Below are 17,113 nucleotides of genomic sequence, written 5' to 3' on the forward strand. Positions count from 1 at the left end.
TATATAATGGTAAGACAGAGATTTAGGAACCAGGTTTTAAATTGTAAGACATTTCCAGGGGCAGATGTGGACTCTGACCACAATCTATTGGTTATGAACTGTAGATTAAAACTGAAGAAACTGCAAAAAGGTGGGAATTTAAGGAGATCGGACTGGGATAAACTGACTAAACCTGATCAAGTAGGTAAAAAGACGAGGGCTAGTAGAAATCCTTGGGTAACATAAGAAATATTGAATTTAATTGATGAAAGGAGAAAATATAAAAATGCAGTAAATGAAGCAGCCAAAAAGGAATACCAACGTCTCAAAAATTAGATCGACAGGATGTGCAAAATGGCTAAGCAGGGATGGCTAGAGGATAAATGTAAGGATGTAGAAGCTTATCTCACTAGGGGTAAGATAGATACAGCCTACAGGAAAATTAAAGAGACCTTTGGAGAAAAGAGAATCACTTGTATGAATATCAAGAGCTTAGATGGAAACCCAGTTCTAAGCAAAGAAGGGAAAGCAGAAAGGTGGAAGGAGTATATAGAGTGTCTATACAAGGGCGATGTACTTGAGGACAATACTATGGAAATGGAAGAGGATGTAGATGAAGATGAAATGGGAGATATGATACTGTGTGAAGAGTTCGACAGAGCACTGCAAGACCTGAGTCGAAACAACGCCTCGGGAGTAGACAACATTCCATTAGAACTAATGACGGCCTTGGGAGAGCCAGTCCTGACAAAAATCTACCATCTGGTGAGCAAGATGTATGGGATAGGCGAAATACCCTCACAGTTCAAGAAGAATATAATAGTTCCAATCGCAAAGAAAGCAGGTGTTGGCAGATGTGAAAATTACCGAACTATCAGTTTAATAAGTCACGGCTGCAAAATAGTAACGCGAATTCTATACAGATGAATGGAACAACTAGTAGAAGCCGACCTTGGGGAAGATCAGTTTGGATTCCGTTGAAATATTGGAGCACGTGGGGCAATACTGGTCCTACGGTTTATCTTAGAAGCTAGATTAAGGAAAGGCAAACCTACGTTTCTAGCATTTGTAGGCTTAGAGAAAGCTTTTGACAATGTTGACTAGAATACTCTCTTTCTAATTCTGAAGGTGGCAGGGGTAAAATATAGGGAGCGAAAGGCTATTTACAATTTGAATAGAAATCAAATGGCAGTTATAAGAGTTGAGGGGCGTGAAAGGGAAGCAGTGGTTTTATTCAATCTGTATATTGAGCAAGCAGTAAAGGAAACAAAAGAAAAATTCGGAGTAGGTATTAAAATTCATGGAGAAGAAGTAAAAACTCTGAGGTTCGCCGATGACATTGTAATTCTGTCAGAGACAGCAAAGGACTTGGAAGAGCAGTTGAACGGAATGGACAGTGTCTTGAAGGGAGGATATAAATGAACATCAACAAAAGCAAAACGATGATAATGGAATGTAGTCGAATTAAGTCGGGTAATGTTGAGGGTATCAGATTAGGAAATGAGACACTTCAAGTAGTAAAGGAGTTTTGCTATTTGGAGAGCAAAATAACTGATGATGGTCGAAGTAGAGAGGATATAAAATGTAGACTGGCAATGGCAAGGAAAGTGTTTCTGAAGAAGAGAGATTTGTTAACATCGAGTATAGATTTAAGTGTCAGGAATTCGTTTCTGAAAGTATTTGTATGGAGTGTAGCCATGTATGGAAGTGAAACATGGACATTAAATAGTTTAGACAAGAAGAGAATAGAAGCTTTCGAAATGTGGTGCTACATAAGAATGCCCTATGATTAGATGGTTAGATCACATAACTAATGAGGAGGTGTTGAATAGAATTGGGGAGAAGAGAAGTTTGTGGCAGAACTTGACTAGAAGAAGGGATCGGTTGGTAGGACGTGTTCTGAGGCATCAAGGGATCACCAATTTAGTATTGGAGGGCAGCGTGGAGGGTAAAAATCGTAGAGGGAGACCAAGAGATGAATACACCAAGCAGATTCAGAAGGATGTAGGTTGCAGTAGGTATTGGGAGATGAAAGAGCTTGCACAGGATAGAGTAGCATGGAGAGCTGCATCAAACCAGTCTCAGGACTGAGGACCACAACAACAACAACAACAACAACAACTGTTCTTTCTTACATATAAAAAATTCTTCATTCTTGTCTTTGCAATCGGGGTGTATAGTTTCCAAATGCTGGCGTTTCTTAGCAGGTACCATGGAACTACTCGGAATACCTCGCTATGTAACATACAGAGAAGTGAGCCTTTAGAGACAACAAACCCGAGACTGGTGTAATTTTCGTCCTACTTTCTTTTTTTCACTTTCAGTGAGCCTTTAGAAATCTTACTGCTTAAAAACATGGAGCTTTACACTGATCAGCCTGAACATTTTGACTACTGCTCACCGCGACGATGGATTCCACCTGGTGGAGCTGTGACCACGTGACGCGGAAACAAAAGTATGTGAGCGGAGCAGACATTCCAAGCATGTGTGTCAATTTCAAACACCTTGTAAAAAATAACTAGACTCACTTATGGCGCTGCAGTCGCGGGATAATTTGAACCTTCGGCTGGACGCCATTATAGTGGTTGTAGTCTGATGTGTTGTATAGTATTGTTGTTTATGAAGACCCTGATTCAACGTTGTATATTTGTTGGGGCGTACATACAGTATTTGTTACTCGTAATTCTACTGTCTGTACGTTCCAATCAAAAGAAGTACAATGGTGAAGAGTTGTGCAGCGATTAATTGTACAAATAAATTCGAGAAAGGAACGAATATTACATTTCACAGGTATGTGAATCTTTTAAGTTGTTTTGTATGTCAGTGCGCTTGCTTAATAAATGTTTTTGTAACACGGTATTAGCATAATGTCTGTGCATCTATTTGCAGGTTTCCTTTCTCAAAACCACACCTGTTACAAAAATGGTTACACGCTGTCAGGAAGCAAGATTTCCGACCGACAGAATACCATTTTACATGTTCTGATCATTTTGATGAAAGTTGGCTTATCGGTAGTGTTTTCATGGTCTAGGTTAGGTTGAAACTTGATAATTTGGTCGTGAGTTGCCAAAGCACTATGCCATATATAACTCACTTCTCGTCATAAAATCTAAAGCAAGGTAGAGTCAAAAATATCGATTAATGTAGTGGGCAAATCTTCGATTATTTTGATGCATTTTGCGTACATCTATCGTAAACGAACTACGAAAAATGCTAGGGGTCCAGTACATAACTTTTAGCTACGGCAGATTCCATGTAGTACGTAAGATAAATTCATAAACAGTGACTAGTTGCTGTTTGTTCATAAATTAAAAAGTATATTGTAGTAACGTATTTAAATGAGGCATTATGTTTGCGACCTAACTTAAGGGAAGGCATTTTATAACCAAAAGCGATGTATAGACATTCGAACTCCGCGCGTCAGTTTACCACTCTAATGGCCGCCGGCCAGCTATTCAATTTGTCCGCTCTTCACAGTCGACCGCTCGTGCGGTTGTGGGGGCCTGGTCAATTTGTACCTCTCTGTCTACATTATTCCGTGATTTATTCAGTTTTCAAATTTATACTGACTTTTTGATCACCAGGTATATGGATATTTTTCGAAACTGAAATTAGTTTCAAGTATTGACTGCTAAAAACGTTATTCCATTATTCGGCAAACCATTAATAGACATGGGTAGCAAAAGATCAGACTTCGTCTTCTGATTCTGCAGTAGATCTTGGAAGTCTAGAACCTTGTGCAATATGGAATTTCGTACATAAATCTATTTGCCGTTTATTCTTGAAGCATAATACAATTTACTCTTGAGGATAAACAGTTCTTTCCACGGGAACATAATGATAGATTTGTGACTCAGAATATCACAGTAAACGTCAATTGACAGTTCGGAATACAACGGAATGAATACGTTTGGAAATCTTCATCGGTTCCTTCTTTCTTAATAGATTTCAGTATTGTTCGATTGTAGCTCTTACTCGAGCACTGATGTCCTACTGCAGCCTGGACCAACCACACATGGAGTGTGCGCAAGTGCCCCCACACGTACTTGCTCTGGTGGAGTTAGTCCCACCTTGAAGACACGCGGCGTCCCTCTGGACCAGGAGTTCCTAAACGTTTCCTTTGACTGAACACTGTGAGAACCCTGGTACTTTGCTAGAATACATAGTTTATTTCGAAGGTTAATAATATTTTTAAAAAATGAGAAAAACATGTTTTAGTCAGCGATTGCTTCAATTTTAAATTATGGCTAACAGCACAAAAATCATAACAAAGCTTTTAAACGATAATTAGTATAGTCACAATGTCAAAAGGAAACGTCACGTTATTGAAAGTTTTTCGCGGACCACTTTTCGGTTCTAGCGGAGCACCAGTATTCCACGGAACACGACTTTGGGAAACCCTGCTCTAGATCAACGTTTCTCAACTGCTGTGTCATAACACATTGTGAAACATCCCCTTAGAAGAATTAATGAATTACTGTGCTGATAAACCTCTTACGTTATTTGATTTTCAAACAGCTGAGCAGAACTGAACGTACTCAGATATTTCTCTCTTTACTTATTCTGATCAACAATAAACTGACACACAGTATTTTTAGCGCAACGCAATTTGCCTTTCAATAATCCATACAAAAGAATGGCCCTGACTAACAATAACCTATACCTTTCATGAATCACTCACCTCACGAAAATTTTCGTTACTCGAACTACTGCAGTACAGCGAGCGCCAATACTGCCAGCTAAATAAAAGATTCTAACTACGGAAGGCACTAACTAATGATAGGTACAGTCAGCAAATGAAAGATTTTGATAGAGAACAAACAACGTATTTACCTAAATAGTGTTCAAAAGTCATTATATATATCAGTTCATGACATCCAGTCTTACAAATTTCGTTTTTCTGATGGACACACGTCCAGATCGTCCGCTCTCAAAATTCTGCCATCCATCTCCCCACATCCACCACTGCTGGCGGCTCACCTCCAACTGCACAACGCTACGCGCTGTTCACATCTAACTGCCCAACACTACAATAGAAAATATCCCAACAACGCAAACCAGCCACAGACTTCACACAGCACAGTCAGTGATTTTCATATAGAGCGCTACGTGGCTTACCAACATAAAAACCTAAACAGCCTACTTACAATTGGTGTTAAATGTGTCGCGAGAATTTATGCTCCTACTTAAGAGTAATAAGTTTCTTTTACTGCATGCCTTATATCTATGTTCACATGCTCCTATCCAGGAGTCTTACGAAATAAGTTTGTAAAATTGGTATCTCATACCGTTCCATAATAATAAAATGTATTCTACGTATTTTGTGTGTATGCTTTCTTGCATCTAGAAAGGAGGTCACATGTAGGAGAGTCACGAAAGTTTGAAACGTACTTTGGTGTGTCCCAAAAGAAAAGAAAATTGAGAAAGGCTGATCTAGACGATTCGCCACTTCCAAAATACGTAACAAAATCGCACAATAGTTGAGCTCTCCTATTTATTAAATCATTATATCCTTGTATCCGTTCGCGAGCGTCATTCACTCTTCCGGAGTGATATGGAAAACCACAACTAGTTGGAGGAAAACGTATAAAAAATTACTTATTGGATGAGAATATATTATTACATTTGCAGTTAATTTCGAGCTGTACAGGATACGAAATCAGGACACTGACCTCCCACCTTCGGCAGCAACAATGGCGTAACCTTTCTGGGTGAAGTCGGACTAATCTTGGATGACTTATAAAAAGTTGCGTCATTCTATGCTGCTTCGACTAAGTTCCAGAATTCACCGATAGCAAGGGAAAGTGGGGGAATTTGGCACACCTAAGGCAGTTTGACTATAACCTTTATTCTATACCTAGAGGCTTCACTTTTCGTATAGCATTAGCCGCATGTGTCTACTGTAATCTATGAATATACAGCTACACGTTTTCGGAAGAAACTGATGATTATGACAGCATTGCCTTGCGTCATTTTACCCGACATATCGAGTAAAATGACGCAATGCAATGATGTGATATGTTTATTAAACAAAACACTAAACGATATGGTTTAGAAAAGGAAAATACCGAAGACATTAGCTTAATTAACTATGGAATAGATACAAAATAATAGTTTTCTTATAAAATAGCGACAAAAATGGAAAAGAAGATTCGAGTATAAGCGTATTCAGTAATTGGTCTCTTGCATATCTATAAAACAACTAACACTTCTTCAGATATATATACTAAGATGGTATCTGTTCTTTCGGACATGTCGAGTAAAATGAAAGAACAGATACCATCGGTGACCATGCAGCTCGTTAGAATGAAATTACAATGAAATGAGCACCCTTGCCAGCTTGCAGGCATTGACATACGTCAATGGGGACAGCTGAAAATACGTGCCTCGACCGGGACTCGAACGCAGGATCTCCTGCTTACATGGCAGACGCTTTATCCATCTGAGCCATCGAGGACACAGTGGTTAGTGCGACTGCAGGGATTTATCTCTGGCACGCCTCCCGCGAAACCCACATTCTCAACGTATTGTCCCGCACTACATTCGTAGTACCCCCGCCCATTATACTCATTACTCGCGGCGCGTTGCCGATTCCCGTAAGAGTTCGGGCACTGTTTGTGCATTCGCACAGAAGAAGAAGATGGTCATAGTTAAGGCTCATCGGCAACTTGACCAGCCGGCCGGAGTGGCCGAGCGGTTCTAGGCGTTGCAGTCTGGAACCGCGCGACCGCTGCGGTCGCAGGTTCGAATCCTGCCTCGGGCATGGATGTGTGTGGTGTCCCTAGGTTAGTTAGGTTTAAGTAGTTCTAAGTTCTAGGGGACTGATGACCACAGAAGTTAAGTCCCATTGTGCTCAGAGCCATTTGAACCAACCACTTGACCACCTTTTTCATCTGTGCGAATGCACAAACAGTGCCCGAACTCTTACGGGAATCGGCAACGCGCCGCGAGTAATGAGTATAACGGGCGGGGGAACCACGAATGTAGTGCGGGACAATACGTTGGGAATGTGGGTTTCGCGGGAGGCGTGCCAGAGATAAATCCCTGCAGTCGCGCTAACCACTGTGTCCTCGATGGCTCAGATGGATAGGGCGTCTGCCATGTAAGCAGGAGACCCCGGGTTCGAGTCCCGGTCGGGGCACACATTCTCATCTGTCCCCGTTGACGTATGTCAACGACTGTAAGCAGCAAAGGGTGTTCATTTCATTGTAACTTCTTCAGACTTGAGTCTGAGTTATAGTTTTCAGAACTGTCACACACACTGCATTCAGAATGACACAAAATGCACAAAAAATACACCAGTACCATTCCACGCTATCTCGCCGAATTCACCATGTACGAGTTACACATCTTTGCCTCTGGTATGCTGTGCTGGGTAACGCTCTGTGTAATAGAAATTCCATTACGGACAGCGTTGACGGCATTTCTTAATGCACCCGCCGTCCAAGAAGCTCTTTCTGTTTTCCTGGTGTGCGTCCTCGGCATCTGAACATACGAACCCACTCATATGAAAATGATGCTCTATGTTATTTTTACTTCCATTAGATATACATTAACGTATCTCATTTAGCTACCTATTTCCACCAGTGGGAAACTGAAGTGGGGTGGAATGACGAACTTGTCCTCCTCGCGTCACCTTACTTCAACAGGGATGGCTCAGACAAAAGTATAGCTACAAAGTCGCGCTTTGCTTAAGACGAATAACACTTATATAAGCATGTGCTTGTCATAGCTATACATGGAATACAAGCAGTTGAGTGTTGCCACGAAGTTGATACGTTATTCGAAGAGATTCATCTTTTTTACAGCCTGTTCAGTAGCAGTCCACAACGCCAGGAAATTCTGTATTGAAGATTTTTATATTCTTCGTCTGATACTCTCTGGATTGCTCAGGTTGGCGCTGCAATACCAATACCAATACTTAGGTAAGCTTGCCATTGCTTTTGCAGTATTCAGTAAGTTAAATTTGTCAACTGAAACACGTGGTGTGGTACGAGTTGTTCTGGATTATGTGAGATCATTCAGGTCATCGTGACATCTATTTAGCTAATGCTGTTGGCATCAGTTGACTAGAGAAGCAAATTACTCCAAGCTCGAAATACTGCCACTGATGTTGAGATAAGACACTCTGAGAGCTTATTAAGTGACTTAGAGTATCTCTGCGAAAATTGGGACGCCATTCCTCTGATCTAAAGTTTTTGCCAGTGCAATTAATTTGAATTTCGGGAGGTGCGCACTAAGAAGAGGTAATGATTTCATGATGAAACCAAGAACAGATTTATGTCATTGTTGACAATCTAATGCCTAACTTGAGAACCCAATGTGAAACAGTGAAGATTTTAATGAAAAATTTCCTGAAAGAAAGGTTTGCAAAGCGCCATTGACAGTGTTGTAGGCAAATAGGTTATAATATGGTACCCGTTGCATGAACAATGGCGGTTTACATGAGAGAGCGCTGATATCTATTTACAGAAATGTATGGGCACGCCGGGGAAAGAGAGGGGGCATAACATTCCATACTGCAGCGTTACTGGCACCGGGCATTTCGTCTTTTTACAATTCAGTATAATATTTTGCCTTTTGGTTTAAAGTGGAGTGAAAGTAATTTAAAAAAATAAATTAAATAGAGCGTTTTACAGTCATTCATTACTGATCAGCATCTGAAGCCGAGATTGCAAGTTTGTCAGTCTTATCAGTTTTCTCTCTTAACATGTTTGGTTGAGCTATCATTCATCCAGTTCACTAGCTGTGGTGGTCTTCGGCTGCTGGCAACTGTCTTCGTCATTACTTTTCAAACCAGCTTATTACTATTCTTCCCTTGACAGCGTAATAGCGCTGATATTCTTTCTCGACGTATTTAACCTTTGCACACTTCTCTATGGTTCATCTGGTGTGTTTCTTCTTTCAAAGCCGCAATGGGAAACTGGAGATATGGTTTACGAATATGTTTTGTTTTACTACATTCCAAATAATTTTGATTTTAATAGAACATTATATAAGATGTATCGTAATAGCTGATACTGAAATAGTGGAGGACATGAAATTAAACATTTTGCTTTATAAAACATATCACAGTATAAGTGTATATGTTTTATATTTTTTATAATTATATATTTTATGATTTTGGGTGGGGTGGCTTTAAATATTGTGGGCTAGCATGAGACTTTTAATTAACTTATACCGCGATAACACTCGTACGGACATCAGCTGCCCCGGAGTACGCACGATATAATATTTTTTAAACACAGCGCGCGACTCACCGCCTTCTAATGAATAGTTTGCGTGAGCGCTGTTGTTTGGAAATTATGCGTATTCTTACGTAAACTGTAATTATTAATATTTGTCTCAGGGACTACTGGTTATTTATGTTCCAAATTATACAAAGATTAATTGAGATATTGCGTAATGTAATGATTTTTTAATCTCTCTTTTTAATTATTTGCAAGGCAAAACTGGAGAGAATCTCGTCTGCCGTTAGGCGGTCAAAATGAAACATACTGGACTCACTCAGTATTCTAAATATTAATAAACGAAATCTATTTGATTCTTTTTGACTTTGAAATTAATGAAGGATCAAAATTGAGAAGTCTCTCACATTTACATTTAATATTATGACATGATATTTTAATTAAATAATACAGTCAGCATAATGGCCGACTAGATCCTGCTAGGGGAGATGAGCTCCCTGTACTGCGAAATTCTTTAAAAACTTTGTTAATTATAATTAATGGTTGCGATCATGATAGGTGACAACTAAGTCAATAATACACACTTTTTAATAGCAATTTCTATTATATTTTTCAAAATACAGATAAAACTTAAGTTAACTATCAGACAGCACTACAATGGCGGCCTACCGCTACACGAAACAAAACAGGAGAGCTAGTTCAACCAAAGCATTGTCTCTGATCTTCATGGCCTGTGTTACACAGAGATTATACCAAAATAACTGTGTTTTGTTAACTACATCGATATTTGTGTTTTGATAATAATAACTTGTGTTCTTTACTATTTGTTATACATCGCGCACACGTACACAGTCTTGAAATAATTTATAATTCACACGACTCATAACAAAAACTTCCTTTCCCTTTCTCCAAATGTCCATTTATGTGACGTACCGTCACAAACAGTATTCAGTAAAGCATTGTTTTGTACTTGGACTGGGAGGGAATAAAAGTGCTGGAAATACTTCACTCCAAAGCACGTATTTAGGTATGCTACTGTTTTCTTTCTATGAAATTATTATAATTAAATACAATGAAAATTCCAAATACATTCATAAATTTTATTTAAATTTCTATATAACGCAGTCTGCTCTAGTTCTGACTGAAAATGTGAACGCAGAAAATGTGTTTAAGAAAAAATATTACCTACTGGAAGCAATAAATTTAGTTTTCAGTGTCAGTTCTGTAACTAGGAAGCCCGTCAATCCTAATTTTCGTAAAAAAGCAATGTTACGTATTTTAATTCCAGAAACTAGGTAAACAAAGCTCACAGAAGATAATAACTTCAGTAGTTCTTTGTTTCCGTGGTAAGAAAAACAGCTGAAGCAAAAGCATCTAAAATCGGAGTGATGAGCACTGGCTTCTGCGCGGAAAAACGAAGCATTGGCAGACACTGTATTATTGATAAATAATGTTTACGTTCTTATTCTCTGCCACATCAGAAAATTAGAAACTTGAATGTTCACATGTTATGCAATATAGGACAACATTGCATTCAATATGCAATCGAACTTACTACTGTTAACGGTGGCTCGATGATGCAAGTGTGTATATTATCGCATTCTCTGATTCAGCCTATTGCACCACGAACGACCGTTAATTCGCTCTAATTTCGCCGGCAAGATACCGTGCAACGTATAGTACAATAATATAAATCAGTGGAAAAATGCTCCTGTCGGAACGCATAAACGGCGAATATGTTCCTCTTTAAAAGACTGACGGAATGGTGGGCAACCATCTGCCTCAGTCATCATTTCATCTTCCTGACCAAAAATTTTGGCATGAAAACATGTTCCCGCTGTTTTAACACATAATATTCTAAATTCTTTTATCGCGTCTCTCTTTGTAGCAAAGCTTTCATACTCAGCATCTCCCTGTCACCGTCTTTGTGTCCCTCCCACTGTCTCATTTTTCTACCATCTATTTACATTATATCCCACTGTCACTATCTCCGCTCTCACTTACACTGTCTCCTTTTGTCTTTCTTTGCCACTGCCACTGTCTCCACAACACCTCGGCAGCTCAAAAATTCTGGGGCGTCCAAGTTATTTTTGTCCTATACCCATGTGTTAAAAATTTCAGTTCAAAATGCGCCCTCTGGCATACCTACGCCGGTCTGGATGGGTCCAGACCTTCCTCCCCAAGGTCTGTGTATGGTGTCCACTCATCTCTCTTTTTCATCTACACTGTCTCCTCTCTCTTTACCTGCCACTGCGCCCTTCTTTTTTTATAAACTCCCGCCATTTCACTATTAATTGTCCATTTGTTTTACGCAGCCATGATTTCGACTTTATAACCGTTCTCAAGTTCATGCTGAAATGTTAATTTCTGGTCTTGTAATATGAGTTGTCGTATTGCAGGATATGAGTGCATATCGAAGGTCCATAATATTGTTGACACTGTGCAGAGTGAAAAACCACAGCTGGTCTATACGACCACAATATGTTTTTTCGACGATGAAATGTCACGGGCATATTTTAAAATTGCAGCATGCCCTCTAGAATGGCTATAAAGCCGAAATCATTATTATGTAAAATAAATGCCCAATTAACGGTCAAATGACGGAAATTTGTTTTAAAAAATTCTACATGACTGTGGTCTTCCACAAAGGAAAGATCATTAATATCTCCTTTCTCTTTGGCGCCCACTGCTATTGTCTTCACTCACCTCTCTTTCCCTTTGAATGACACTTTCTCTACCCTACCATCTCTCTCTCTCTCTCTCTCTCTCTCTCTCTCTCTCTCTCTCTCTCCCTCCCGTCTTCCATCATCACTATCTCTCTGCTACTCTCTTTCAGCACAAAAATGCGTGAATATGTTCCATGTCAAAACGTTTGGTGATTAAAGAGGAATGCGATAGCTGGTTCCCAGTTTTATGTCAGTCTTTTCGAAAGGAACTTGTTCACCTTCTTCTACTTCGACGGGGAATTTTTCAGTTGTTTCGCTTCTTTTGCCTGCTACAGCAGTATGAAGTTAATGTAAAACGAATTCTATAGATCAGTAAAGTTTTGACAGTTTACTGACATTGTAACAACAACTGTACATATAATAATTTTTTCTTCTGGTTTTCGATAAATCAGTGTAAGCAATGTTTTGATTTCATTTCTTTTTCTTTTCGTGTCATTATGTTAAAGAAACTGTAAGCAACTTTCGATGTGAATATTAATATTTATGTCAAATTTCAAGCAATGCTATAACAGAATTGAAGTGTAACCCATGTTGAATCTATTGTAACATGTTTAAAATTGTAATTGTGCGCCTGGTCCATACGTAGGCAATGTATTAGGATATGTGGAATGCAAAACCTTTGGTGAATACCCTGTCTGTAGGGGAGCGGTAAAAGGTGGATGGCAGGCGAGCGCGGGAAAATGCACACGGGCGCGGCACGGCATAACGGGCTCAGCAGATATAGTCGGAGTTGGGCATCGGTCTGAGAAACACGCTCTGGATCGAGGAGGCTCTCCTGGAAAACGTGATTTCATTGAGCCTCGGATGTGCTGTTTCCGACGACTATACAGCATGGCTGTATTCCATAGGCACTAAATGGAAAAGTATTGCGACGCTAAGAAGAAGCAAAGTGCCGATACATCAAGAGCCATAGCTGTGATTGTATGTGTGCTGTGCGCCTCGCCATCTCGCCGCCCGCCAACCGCCGCATCGACACGAACAGGTTGAAACATTTAGTACTGTATTCGTGTGGACCAGTGTTAATTTTGTTCCTGACTGTTCAATAACAACTTAACTTTTACCAGAATTATCCTATCATTTAATTATCCTCATCACTAACCTAGACAGGGTCCTTTCCACATGTTGTGCAATCCCAGTGTCCCGAAATGAAGATTTAAAGTTTATGTTAATAAGAATTACCTGCAGACCTATCTATGCTAGAATGATGTTTAAGGAACTTTATTGTTAATGAATATACAAGTAAAGAACATAGGTCTGACAAAGTTGGAAGATAATGTTGAAATTGGTTTAGTAATGAAGAATAATTAATTTGAGACAAAAATAATGGTAGTTAAATAAGCAAGAAATAAGACAAAAAGAGTAGTAATTCATATATTGGAACCCTAGAGTGCTTAATGAGTTCAATAGTCAAAGAATTTCAATACAGTGACAGTTACAGTTTCAGGGTCCCCCCCCCCCCCCCCCCAACCCCCTTTTTCTTTTCTATTCATTTAAATTCTGAAGTGTACTGAACTGATTTGACCAACAAAGTTAAAGTCAATATAAAACCTAAATTTACCAGTGTTTTACCCTTCTTAAAATTGACATTGTATGTGTGTTTCAAAAGTGCTATTTCTAGGGTAACCCATGCCCGATTTCAGTCGGATCAATAGACAAAACGCAGTTTGTAGTAATCATTATAGTGTAATGTTGTGTATTTATACACTCCTGGAAATTGAAATAAGAACACCGTGAATTCATTGTCCCAGCAAGGGGAAACTTTATTGACACATTCCTGGGGTCAGATACATCACATGATCACACTGACAGAACCACAGGCACATAGACACAGGCAACAGAGCATGCACAATGTCGGCACTAGTACAGTGTATATCCACCTTTCGCAGCAATGCAGGCTGCTATTCTCCCATGGAGACGATCGTAGAGATGCTGGATGTAGTCCTGTGGAACGGCTTGCCATGCCATTTCCACCTGGCGCCTCAGTTGGACCAGCGTTCGTGCTGGACGTGCAGACCGCGTGAGACGACGCTTCATCCAGTCCCAAACATGCTCAATGGGGGACAGATCCGGAGATCTTGCTGGCCAGGGTAGTTGACTTACACCTTCTAGAGCACGTTGGGTGGCACGGGATACATGCGGACGTGCATTGTCCTGTTGGAACAGCAAGTTCCCTTGCCGGTCTAGGAATGGTAGAACGATGGGTTCGATGACGGTTTGGATGTACCGTGCACTATTCAGTGTCCCTTCGACGATCACCAGCGGTGTACGGCCAGTGTAGGAGATCGCTCCCCACACCATGATGCCGGGTGTTGGCCCTGTGTGCCTCGGTCATATGGAGTCCTGATTGTGGCGCTCACCTGCACGGCGCCAAACACGCATACGACCATCATTGGCACCAAGGCAGAAGCGACTCTCATCGCTGAAGACGACACGTCTCCATTCGTCCCTCCATTCACGCCTGTCGCGACACCACTGGAGGCGGGCTGCACGATGTTGGGGCGTGAGCGGAAGACGGCCTAACGGTGTGCGGGACCGTAGCCCAGCTTCATGGAGACGGTTGCGAATGGTCCTCGCCGATACCCCAGGAGCAACAGTGTCCCTAATTTGCTGGGAAGTGGCGGTGCGGTCTCCTACGGCACTGCGTAGGATCCTACGGTCTTGGCGTGCATCCGTGCGTCGTGCGGTCCGGTCCCAGGTCGACGGGCACGTGCACCTTCCGCCGACCACTGGCGACAACATCGATGTACTGTGGAGACCTCACGCCCCACGTGTTGAGCAATTCGGCGGTACGTCCACCCGGCCTCCCGCATGCCCACTATACGCCCTCGCTCAAAGTCCGTCAACTGCACATACGGTTCACGTCCACGCTGTCGCGGCATGCTACCAGTGTTAAAGACTGCGATGGAGCTCCGTATGCCACGGCAAACTGGCTGACACTGACGGCGGCGGTGCACAAATGCTGCGCAGCTAGCGCCATTCGACGGCCAACACCGCGGTTCCTGGTGTGTCCGCTGTGCCGTGCGTGTGATCATTGCTTGTACAGCCCTCTCGCAGTGTCCGGAGCAAGTATGGTGGGTCTGACACACCGGTGTCAATGTGTTCTTTTTTCCATTTCCAGGAGTGTAGCTTGTCCAAATTAGTACAGAAAGGGAAAATATTAGTTCAGTAGATTTTTCTGGTTCTAAAATTTACCATATAATGCAGTATTACTACGTGTTGTTATGCTTGTACGTACATCCACTTGTACAAGGAAAAAACTCACTTAATGCCTAATTAGGCTGGCGACCGTATTATTAACAATTGGAAGCATCTGCTGTGTATGTTTCTTGCCCGTCCTAACGTGTAGTTGCACTTTAGACTTGCTTGACGTATCATTGTTGTTACTGAGTGGGTGTAAGTCTGATTTTGCCTCCATTCAGGTACACGCGGTCAACATATTTACTAAAATCCTTTCTTATAAGGTGAAGCCCGTCAACTTACCATAGTACAGGCTTTAAAGGGTTAACGTACGCCCGAGCGTAGACGTTACAACATACTTCGACACACTTATATACTTTGACACATATAAGCAACAAATAAGTATGCATAAGTAAGGTTGATAAACAGCCGTTTGTTTTATGTTTTTTCCCCAATACTTTGCTCATCGTTTCCAATTCTTTGAAAACGCCTGGCTTATGATTTGTGTCATAAAAGTGTAAAAATGTTAGAAATATTTAACTGAATTTCCAGTCTTTCTAGTTTCACATAATTTTTGGCCATCATTTCCTCCAGTTTGGGCATATTTTTCTAGGCGTGAAGTGCCCATTATACAGAGTTTTATTGGTGGAAAAATGCTAAATAAAACATAGTTTGGTGACCTGAGAACTCTCCGCTGACCCTAGAACCCTTACCATGTGTCCACGTCAGATGAAACTATATTTACGCGTCAGACCATATTTCAATACGTAAGTATGACAACTTGGAAAGGGATAATGATATCGATAAAACTTTCGACATTCCCCGAGAATATTATCTTAAGAACATATGGTAAAATTTTCAACGATCTGCCACGAAAAGAAACTGCAGAAGTGGCCGTCCTCACAATTCATTCTTTTCGTACCCAAATAGTCGTGGGTTTTCTCAGGAATCGCACATGACCAATGTTGCATTTATAAGTCACTTTAAGTCCATTGTAGACCACACCTAATGCAAAAGAACGAACCATTTTTTTCAATTTGCCTGGGCTGGAGAAAATGTATAATGTTTAAATTTTAGCCCTGTAGTGTAGGATAGCTCCAGTATGCCAGTTTACGAATAGTTGCTAGGCTGAGGGCTATCAAAAACAGTTGATCTCTTATTTCTGTAATCATATAACTCGAGATATGACTCCCTGAAATATCGCATTTTCGCACCCAGTTTTTTACAGATACTGCACACTGTAGTGCATGGACCGATGGCATTTGTAAAGAAATGTGTAGTGTTCAGTAAGAAATTACATTTATTCTACATTCTATCTCAGGCGGTATTTTTTGTGTATCCCCAATATTCCCCGAAATGTGCTGTGTTTAAATCATATCAAACCTTTTTTAAAGTAACAATAAAATTGGGATGCTATGTTTTTAGATGAGGACCAATCACGTATCTTGCCATGGGGCCTGTCCTCGCTCTCAATGGCCCTGTTCGTACGGAATTGCGAACTTTCTCAGAGAATGCTCTTTTGCTCCGAGAATTTTAGCTGTAGAATATTTTCTTTTTTATTCGTATGACACATTATATACCGATAATGTCCTACTACAAGGCTGACGTATTGCACTTTTTCACTTACACTTTGTAGTACGCGAATAAAAAAGTGTTTGGGTTGATCTGAAATTCAGTGTACTTACCCGACCTACGGTATTCGGTTACCCTCCTACCGTCAATAATTCTTATTACTGTGCTCTAATATGAATGTTGGTGTTGCAAATAGATGGCGTTGCAGCCTAATATTTCCATCATCACACAGGGCGCATTTTAAAGGTGTTGCACCATTTGCTTTTATGTAACATCACACTGTGTCATCAGACACACCGCGATGTTTGTGAACGGGTCGGGACGCTCGCAGCTGCTGAGTCACAGCCGCAGATTGTCTAGGACCTCTCATAGCTGGAGGAGGGGGTAAGGGGTAGGGGTAAGGGGAACTGACCGCTACTACCAGTCCACGTATCATTCAGAGTCCGGGGCTCCCCACCACCGACCCCCAGC

The 17,113-nt window shown here is 40.9% G+C and overlaps 1 non-coding gene across 1 annotated transcript; it reads left to right on the forward strand.

The window, feature by feature from the left end:
• The first annotated feature begins 7,046 nt into the window (after positions 1 to 7,046).
• On the forward strand, positions 7,047 to 7,120 carry Trnat-ugu. The gene has a single exon. It is a non-coding gene; the product is annotated as a tRNA-Thr (tRNA).
• The last annotated feature ends 9,993 nt before the right edge of the window (positions 7,121 to 17,113 follow it).

This window comes from Schistocerca piceifrons, chromosome 5, assembly GCF_021461385.2.
Source record: "Schistocerca piceifrons isolate TAMUIC-IGC-003096 chromosome 5, iqSchPice1.1, whole genome shotgun sequence".
Taxonomy (NCBI): domain Eukaryota; kingdom Metazoa; phylum Arthropoda; class Insecta; order Orthoptera; family Acrididae; genus Schistocerca; species Schistocerca piceifrons.